This window comes from Colobus angolensis, unplaced genomic scaffold (genome assembly GCF_000951035.1).
Source record: "Colobus angolensis palliatus isolate OR3802 unplaced genomic scaffold, Cang.pa_1.0 Scaffold527, whole genome shotgun sequence".
NCBI lineage: Eukaryota > Metazoa > Chordata > Mammalia > Primates > Cercopithecidae > Colobus > Colobus angolensis.
In genome coordinates this window covers 336,280-346,422 of record NW_012118788.1, presented here as the reverse complement: position 1 = coordinate 346,422, position 10,143 = coordinate 336,280, and positions in this window count along the sequence as shown.

Here is a 10,143-nt window from a genome sequence, read left to right as displayed (position 1 = left end):
TCACCAATGTTTCAGTCAACGATGGACCAAATATACAATGGTGTCCCCATAAGATTACAATGTCGGTGAGCCACCACACCTGTCATCCCAGCACTTTGGTAGGCAGAGGTGGGTGGATCATTTGAGCCCAGGAGTTTGAGACCAGTCTGGGCAACATGGTGAAACCCTGTCTCTACAAAAAATACAAAATAAACCAGTCATGGTGATGCATGCCTGTAGTCCCAGCTACTTGGAAGGCTGAGGTGAGAGATTCACCTGAGCCCAGGAAAGTCAAGGCTGCAGTGAGCTGTGATCGAGCTATTGCACTCCAACCATGGCAACAGAGTGAGATCCTGTCAAAAAAAAAAAAGAATTATAATACCATATTTTTACTGTAGCTTTTCTATGTTTAGATACAAAAACAATCATTGTGTGGACTGGGTGGGCAGCCAATTGCACAGTGTCGGGACTGATGGGTGAGCCAGTCTGGACCCCCATCCACTCACCCGCCCCCTGTGGGGCCACCTGAGGACTCTGACCCCGCTCCCACCGCCTGGAGCCGCCTGATGGATCAGGATTGGCTAGCTTGGGGCCGCCAGCGCCGGAGGTGAGGCTGCCAGGAAGGGGTTGGGGGCATGCGAGCATCCCTCTCTGCCCTCGCCTACCCCACTTCTCCACCCCCGCCCGCCATGACTCCCGGCAGTCTCCGGAGCCCGACACAGACTTCTAGTGATAGTCAGACCTTATCATCCTGTCATACAATGGAACCGTGTTCATCATGAATTTTTCCAAGCCCTTTATTATGCCGAACAAGCATTTTAAAAAATGGAAAACTATTTGAGACATAAACAGCTGTGCCATGTAATTTTTGTTGCTGGTGATTGCGAATTCCAGCTCACAGACTGGTGCTCTCCTCTGGCTCAGACTATTTTGCTGCCATGTTTACTAATGATATCACAGAAGCAAGGCAAGAGGACATAAAAATGGAAGGTGTAGAACCAAATTCATCATGGTCCTTGATCCAATATGCTTATACAAGCCATCTTGAATTAAAAGAAGATAATACTGAGTGCCTGCTATCTACAACTTGCCTTCTTCGGCTTTTGCAGATTCTAAAAGCATGTTGTAAGTTTTTGTTTGTTTGTTTTGAGACAGAGTCTCGCTCTGCCACCCAGGCTGGAGTGCAATGGTGCAGATCTCAGCTCACTGCAACCTCCGCCTCCCAGGTTCAAGCAATTCTCCTGCCTCAGCCTCGCAAGTAGCTGGGATTATAGGCGCCTGCCACCACAACCAGGTAATTTTTTGTATTTTTAGTAGAGATGGGGTTTCACCATGTTAGCCAGGCTGGTCTCATGCATCACTAGCTTTCTACCCCCACGTCCTCATGCCCTCACCTGTTTACACTCACGTCCTCACCACCTGCTTCTTTGTTTCATCACCAATAAACAGTGTGGGCTCCCAGAGCTCGGGGCCTTTGCGCCTCCAATCTAGCGCTGGCCCCCTGGACCCATTTTATGCACTTCTAACTTGTCTTTTCTTATTCCTTTAACCACACTGGACTTTGTAGCCCCCATGGCCTGGTGTTGGGCCTGATCACCCCAACATGTACACTATGTGCACGGATGTCAAAAGGAGAGGTGGCATAGGAGTAACGACCTGGAGTGGACTGCTGTATGCTATAGGGGAACACGATGCTCTTGCATCCAACTTGACTTCCAGACTCTCTGACCGTGTGGAGACATCTGATCCCAAAACAGACATGTAGACTATAGTAGAATCAGTGAGCATCAGCAGAGATGAAGTGGGGGTCTGTTTACTTGGTGATAAGTTATATGCCATTGGGAAGTATGATGGACAGGCATACCTGAATACAGTGGAGGCTTATGGTCCCCAGACAAATGAGTGGACCCAGGTTGCTCCACTGTGCCTAGGAAGAGCTGGAGCTTGTGTTGCAACTGTAAAATTATAATTTAGTGCTCTGTTTTCTACATGAAGACACTCTTCCTTTATTAATTTAGTATAATTATTCTACTATCAATGGATACATTTTTAGTAAACATGCATTGCCACAATCCTGGGCACAAAGTGCCGATCTCAAAGCGAAGATGGTAAAATCAGGGAGGAAGGAGTGGATGGACTAGGATTAATTGCTTTCATTTCTTTTTTTCTTTTTTCTTTTTTTTTGAGACGGAGTCTCGCTCTGTCTCCCAGGCTGGAGTGCAGTGGCCAGATCTCAGCTCACTGCAAACTCCGCCTCCCGGGTTTATGCCATTCTCCTGCCTCAGCCTCCAGAGTAGCTGGGACTACAGGCGCCTGCCACCTCACCCAGCTAGTTTTTTGTATTTTTTTTAGTAGAGACGGGGTTTCACCGGGTTAGCCAGGATGGTCTCGATCTCCTGACCTCGTGATCCGCCCGTCTCGGCCTCCCAAAGTGCTGGGATTACAGGCTTGAGCCACCGCTCCCGGTCTGCTTTCATTTCTTAGTAAATGAAAACTGCAGCTGGTGGATTGTGAACATACATTCCTGACACAATATATTAGGGCAAATGCACTGCTCTGGAACATAGCCCAGTGCTAGCAGGGGATTTCATTTATTCAGTCAAGCACATCTTACTCACATCCAGATTTATTTTCTTACAGTGCAAACACACCAGATGGAACTTCTAAAATGTTGCTTTCTGTAAGTTTATCATATATGAGTTGCAGTAATGCGTTTGTTTGCTTGTTTGTTTAACCACAACCACTATTTGAATGATATACAAAAGATAATATTACTTAGTTTTTTCAGAAACATCGGCATTGTGTGTGTGTTGGCTGTGGATTTTGTTTCTAAAATTGGCTTAGTCCAATAAATAAAGAAAAGCATTAAAGACTTAAAGCAACGATAACCAAATACAAACTTGCTAAGATCTTTGAAGTCGATTTAAATATTAATTCCATTACATCTAGACTCACCAAAAACTATATGTCAAGAAGTTGAAACATGATGTTTCACATTAAATTTAAGATGTGCAGCCAGGCATAGTGACTCACACCTGTAATCCCAGCACTTTGAGAGGCCGAGGCGGGTGGATCATGAGGTCAGGAGTTGGAGACCAGCCTGGCCAACGTGGTGAAACCCTGTCTCTACTAAAAATACAAAAATTTGCCGGGCATGGTGGCTCACACCTGTAATCCTAGCTATTCAGGAGGCTGAGGCGGGAGAATTGCTTGAACCCGGGAGGTGGATGTTGCCGTGAGCTGAGATCGTGCCACATCTTTTATAATATAAAACAAATCCATTTAGTTAAGTACTAATTAGGTGAAATAACATTATAGGGTATATAACATTTATTTTCTCTACATAAATTTGCATATCTTAAATTTATTTATTTTTTATTTTTATTTATTGTATTTTTACCTGAGACGGAGTCTCGCTCTGTCACTCAGTCCTCCTGGATTCCTGTGAATCACACCAAGCTAGACCCACATCAGCACCCTGAGGACAACTGGAAGACCCTCCCTACAGGTGACCCTGAAGTAACCATTTCCCAGACTGGTTCCCAGGCCTCAGAAGCAGATGACATTTTAAAGTAGATAGCTTTTCTCAAGATCGTGGATCAAGAAACTTCACTTCTACCTATTTTCTCACATTGGGACTCCTTGTCCAAAAAACAAAAGCCAAAAGAACCTCTTCCTTTTAATGAAGCCTCCTTTTTCTCTGGCCATTTATTAAAAAGCTGACTGGAAATTGGTTGCGTCAATCCTGTCCTCTGATTCTCCCTCTGACCCTCCACTCTGGGTTCTCTTTCAGATTGTGTCTCATTCTTAGGAACCCTTACTGTTTTCTCAACAGGTCAAAAACAGAACTGACACCCTGTTACACCAACTCTCCAAATCCTGTCCACTTTAATTAATCTGATTGCTGGTTATGTCAACATCTAGATCATGCAGAAGAACTTGAACCAGTTTTCATTCCTGCCAATGCCAGAACTCAGTGGGCCAACTATGAAAACTGGGTATGTAACAAGGTGTGGCATTCACAACTGAGAAAACAACATCACTTTACTTCTTTTGATGGATTAATTGGACATGGACAAACCTCTATGGAAGCTCAAGGTCTGTCCTGTGCTCAGGTAGTCATTAGAAGGAAATTTGCCAGGTACGGTGGCTCAAGCCTGTAATCTCAGCACTGTGGCAGGCGGAGGTGGGCAGATCGCTTAAGCTCAGGAGTTTGAGACCAGCCTGGGCAACATGGTGAAACCCTGTCTCTACACAAAATACACAAAAAATTAGTAGGGTGTGGCGGTGGGCGACTGTGGTCCCAGCTACTCAAGAGGCTGAGGTGGAAGAATCGCTTCAGCCTGGGAGGTGAAGAACGCAGTGGGCTGTGATCACACCACTGCACTTCAGCCTGGGCAACAGAGCAAGACCCTGTCTCAAAAAAAAAAAAAAAAAACCACCCACACACGCACACACACAGAGCAAAGAACATGTTCCTTTTGTTTTAAAAACAGGTATGGTGCTGAATAATTTATAGGTGACATAACAAGATGATATTACAGTTGAATCCTGTGATTTGGTTCCACAGGTGGTATCCTCAAGCCTCCCATGAAGGTTATAGAAGGTTCTGGCACTGACTCTTATGGTACAAATACTTGCCATATCACCAGATATTACAGTAAGCTCGCAATCCTCCTGTGTGTAACATGGCATAGCTCATCTGCTCTCTTCATTAGACTGCCAAACACCAGACATTAAATATGGGTAGACCCAAAATCTGGATGAACTTGGTCACATGACAAAACCAAGCCACATACATGCAAAGGCCAAACTGCAGGCCTCCTATATCAGATATTTTGCATCCCATTCTTCTCCTACAGACTGACAAAGACACATGGAAGATGGACTTGTGCAGATGCCTACATGATAGGTGACAAGACACCAGCCCCCAACCTGGTGGGTCATGAGTTCCACCCTGACTTTATCTGTGAACAACACTGGTCTTTTTATCTTATGTGGCAACAGATTATATAAAGGTTCTCACCTAAATGGTCAGGTCAATGTAGACTTGGATACCCAACACCTTCTGTCACCAGATATCATCTTAAATGCCAGCCAAATCACACACTTGGGCTCATTTATACACAAAGTAATACTACATAAACATACTAGATATGACACCATGGAAAACCCACTTGTGCATTACAATTCTAAGTTATTTTCAGTATTGAGATCCTTTTTTCCAGGCATTGGAAATTATATGATGGAAAGGGCAGTTTTAAATCTTTCCATAGTAATAGAACAAGAATTCAATATTACTCTGCAAAAATTGGAAGCACTCCAATTAGAAGTTAATTGTTTAAGAATTTGTGGCCCAGGGAGGGGCAGTCTCTCTTGGATCAGCAAGGCCTCAGGATGTCAAAGCAGTCCGGGTGCGGTGACCCACACCTGTAATCCCAGCACCTTGGGAGGCTGAGGCAGGAGACCCACTTGAGGCCAGCACTGGGCAACATGGCAAGACACCAGTACTACAACAACAACAACAACAAAAATTAAAAATTAGCTGAGTGTGGTGGTGTATGCCTGTAGTCCCAGCTACTCAGGAGGCTGAGACAGGAGGATCACTCGAGCCCAGAAGGTCAAGGCTGCAGTGAGCTATAACTGCACCACTGCACTCCAGCCTTGGTAACAGAGGGAGACCCTGTCTCAAAAAACAAAACAAAACAAAACGTATGAATGAACCTAGGAAATCAATCAACCATAACACAAATTTTAATTAAAAGTAATGGCAGGCCAGGCACGGTGGCTCACACCTGTAAGCTCAGCACTTTGGGAGGCCAAGGCAGGTGGATCACTTGAGGCCAGGAGTTCGAGACCAGCCTGACCAACATGGTAAAACCCTATCTTTATTAAAAATACAAAAATTAACTGGGCATGGTGGCACGCACCTGTACTCCCAGCTACTTGGGAGGCTGAGTCAGGAGAATCACTTGAACCCAGGAGGTGGAGGTTACAGTGAGGTGAGACTGTGCCACTGCACTCCAGCCTGGGCAACAGAGTAAGACCCTGTCTCAAATAAATAAATACAATAAAAATAATGGCAAAAACCACAATTACTTTTGGATCAACCTAGTATAATTGCACCACTGCACTCCAGCCTGGCAGAGTGAGACCCTGTCTCTACACAAACGCAAAATAAACATTAAAAAATGTCAAAGCATGATAAAGTACAGGCAATAAAGACCATGATTAATCTAAGACCCATCACTCCAATCTTTGCCTCTGTTCTGGCATTCCCCTATGTGTCTTCCCATCACCCTCCTTCTGGGTGACTCCTTTGTGGCGTGTTTTGTTTGTTTTGTTTGTTTGTTTTGAGATAGATTCTTGCTCTGTTGCCCAGGCTGGAGTGTAGTGGTGTGATCTTGGCTCACTGCAACCTCTGCCTCCCAGGTTCAAGCGATTCTCATGCCTCAGCCTCCCGAGTAGTTGGGATTACAGGCATGCGCCACCATGCCCTGCTAATTTTTGTATTTTTAGTAGAGACGGAGTTTTGCCATGTTGGCCAGGCTGGTCTCAGACTCCTGGCTCAAGTGATCTGCGCACTTCAGGTTCCTAAAGTGTTGGGACTACAGGTGTGAGCCACCGTGCCCGGCTACCCCACTCATTTTGAATGTAAGTAGATTACCAATTCTGAAACGGGTTTTGAGCAGTAGCAACACTGACACAAATTTATAATATTTTCAATAAGATACTTCCTTCAATATGTAAAATACAACAGATATCATTTGCAATTATACATATATACATACACACATATGTGTGTGTGTGTGTATCACCATGGAATAAGTTTGAGCTGAAATATGCATTACTTAAAAAAGAAAAAGCTTATAGACAGGATCTTGCTCTGTCATCCAGGCTGAAATACAGTGGCACGATTGTGGCTCACTGCAGCCTCGACCTCCTGGGCTCAAGTGATCCTCCCACCTCAGGCTTCCAAGTAGGTGGGACTATAGGCATGAGCTACCTCGCCTGGCCTGCATGGCCTTTATGAAGAATGTCATAGAAAGCTTTTTGAAAGCCATTAAAGTTGACCTAAACAAGTGGGGATCTATGCTGTATGCCATGCTATTACTGGGGAGGAAAAAATTCTCCTCTACATTCTTAGGGTCTTTGGTGATCTGGGCCTAAGAATTAAACTGAAATAAGACAGATTAACAGAAGAAAATCATTCAAGTTTGTCTAAAATTTCAATGTGCGTGGGTACTTTCACAAGAGAATGAAGGTCTAAAGAAGTGACTAAAGTAGAAAAATTTTTCATCTTTTAGATAGAAAACAATGCTTCTTTATTTCTTTTTCTTTCTTTTTTTTTTTTTTTTTGACAAGGCTGGATGTGGTGGCTCACGCCTGTAATCCCAGCACTTTAGGAGGCCGAGGCAGGCAGATCACAAGGTCAGGAGATCGAGACCATCCTGGCTAACACAGTGAAACCCCGTCTCTACTAAAAATAAAAAAAAAAAAATTAGCTGGGCGTAGTGGCAGGTGCCTGTAGTCCCAGCTACTCAGGAGGCTGAGGCAGAAGAATGGCGTGAACCTGGGAGGCAGAGCTTGCAGTGAGCTGAGATTGCACCACTGCACTCCAGCCTGGGCAACAGAGTGATACTCTGTCTCAAAAAAAAAAAAAAAAAAAAAGACAAGACAAAGGGGTTTGGATTATAGGCAGTAAATTGTGGAGAAGGGACTAGGACATATATGGGGGCAAAATTAAAAGATAAGGATTATTTTGGTTGTGTGTTTATACAGATCCACTGGAACCTTGATTCACAGTCACTTGTGATGACAATGTTCTTCTCTTCCTGGTAAAGGGAGGGTGCCTTTCTTGTGGGCAATTGTGTGGCCTATTCTTAGGTAGAAAATGGCAGGTCAGAGAGTCTTTCCTGCATGTGCTATTTCTCAAGTGCCTTCAGCTCAAAATAACTGATACTCCAAAGCAGCATATTTGGGGTGACATGCCCTGAATTCCTTCATTTCCCCTGCTGCAGACTTTCCTAGAAGTTTCACATATTAAAAGCTGAGTTGGTGGCCATGGAGATACGAGCCAGATTAATAACCAGGGATCTCCAAAGGGGGAGAAGAACATAGATTAGGATAGGAATGAATAAGCTGAAAGGAACAGATCTAAGCACATTTCCCCATAACCTGTTAAACCAGTATCCCATTGCTGGGACTAGGTTGGTAAAACAGAATGAATGCACCTCTTTTATTTGATGGAGAGTGTTTAGCTTGTTCTTCAACAGGTGCAGCTTAGGCACTGTTTGTCCCAATGGATTTACATAGAATAGCCGTATCCACCAATGATCATGCAAACTCCTCCTTTTGAGGCTGTCAGTGTGTCTAGGGTGCAACAGTTTTGGAATACATCAGAAGCTAAGCTATTAACTTCTTTTGTTGTTGTTGCTGTTGTTGTTGTTTTGAGACAGAATCTCGCTTTGTTGAGTGCAGGCTGGAGTGCAGTAGTGAGATCATGGCTCACTGCATCCCCGGCCTCCTGGGCTCAGGTGATCCTCCCACCTCAGCCCCCAGAGTAGCTGGAACTACTACTACGCCCTGCTAATTTTAAAATTTTTTGTAGAGACAGTCTCACTATGTTGCCCAGGCTGGCCTCAAACTTCTGGGCTCAAGTGATCCTCCCTCCTCAGCCTTCCAAAGTGCTTGGATTAGAGGCCTGAGTCACCATGCCTATATCGCTTTGACATCTTGAGGCTTTACTGATCCAAGAGAGACTGCCCCTCCCTGGGTCAGCTAATTCCTACAGAGAATAAGTGATTTGCTTATTATGTGCCTTTGATGTGCCAACCAACCAATTCATATCTTCAACGTAACTTTACCAGCCACCTTTCAACAGGTTCCTGCAACCTGCAACTATTTCCCTGCCCCAAATCACTCCAGGGACAGGTACCAGGTAACAAGGGACCACTCCTATAGCCCAGAGCCCATCAAAATTATTCAAACTAGCCAGTCCTAAGTCTGTTTATCCTGTCTGGCCTTCTTACAAAAAACACAGCAAAGCCTTTTGTCCACCTTTTGCCCTCACTCATTCTGCCTCCTGACTTACCCTGGTGCTTCCCCATGACCCTGCATGGTGTGGCATGTCCCCCCTATCGTCTTGGGAACTGTGAGTAACAAACTGTCTTTTAAATGGCTATCACCTCTGATCTGTGCCTCACCATACCTGAATAAAGCCAAAATCCCAGGTACATTTTAAAACAAGTCTACAAGTCAAGGAATGCCAAGGATTTCCAGCAACACCAGAGCTAAGAGATAGGCATGGAACAGATTCTTTTTTAGAACTTTCAGAAAGAGAATGGCCTTGTTGATACCTTAATTTTGGACCTCTGGTCTCCAGAACCATGAGAATAAATTTCTGTTGTTTAAAGTCACGCAGTTTGTGGTACTTTCTTACAGTAGCCCTAGGAACCTAATACATTGTGTTTCTTGAATTTGAAAGTTCATGTCCTTCATTAATTTTCACCATTCTCAGTCTCCATATCTTCAGTATTGCCTCTCCCTGCCATTTCTCCTCTCTCCTACTGGAACTTGAGTTAGGCATATGTTAGACCTCACTCTATGTTCCCATCTCTTCTCTTTCATACTTTTTACTTTTTCTCTCTGTGTGCTACATTCTGGGTAACTTCTTCAGATCTTCATGAGTTCTCTCTTCAGCTCTTTTTACATTTAATGATTGTTTTTGATTTCTAGAAGTCGCATCTGTTCTTTTTCACATCTACCATGTCTTTTTTGATTCATTGCTCAAGTTTTAAACTCTGTCTTTTGTTTCTTTAAATATTTTCACTGGGTGCAGTGGCTCATGCCTGTAATCCCAGCACTTTGGGAGGCCAAGGCAGGCAGATAGCCTAAGTTTAGGAAGTTGAGACCAGCTTGGAAACATGGCAAAACCCCATCTCAGCAAAAAACACAAACATTAGCCAGGCATGGTCTAGCTACTTGGGGGGCTGAGGCCAGATCTGGGGCTTGTCAGGGGGTGCGGTCCGAAGCTACAGTGAGCCATGCTCGTGCCACTGTACTCCAGTGTAGGTGACAAAGCAAGACACTGTCTCAAAAAATATTTTTCAGGGCCGGGCGCGGTGGCTCAAGCCTGTAATCCCAGCACTTTGGGAGGCCGAG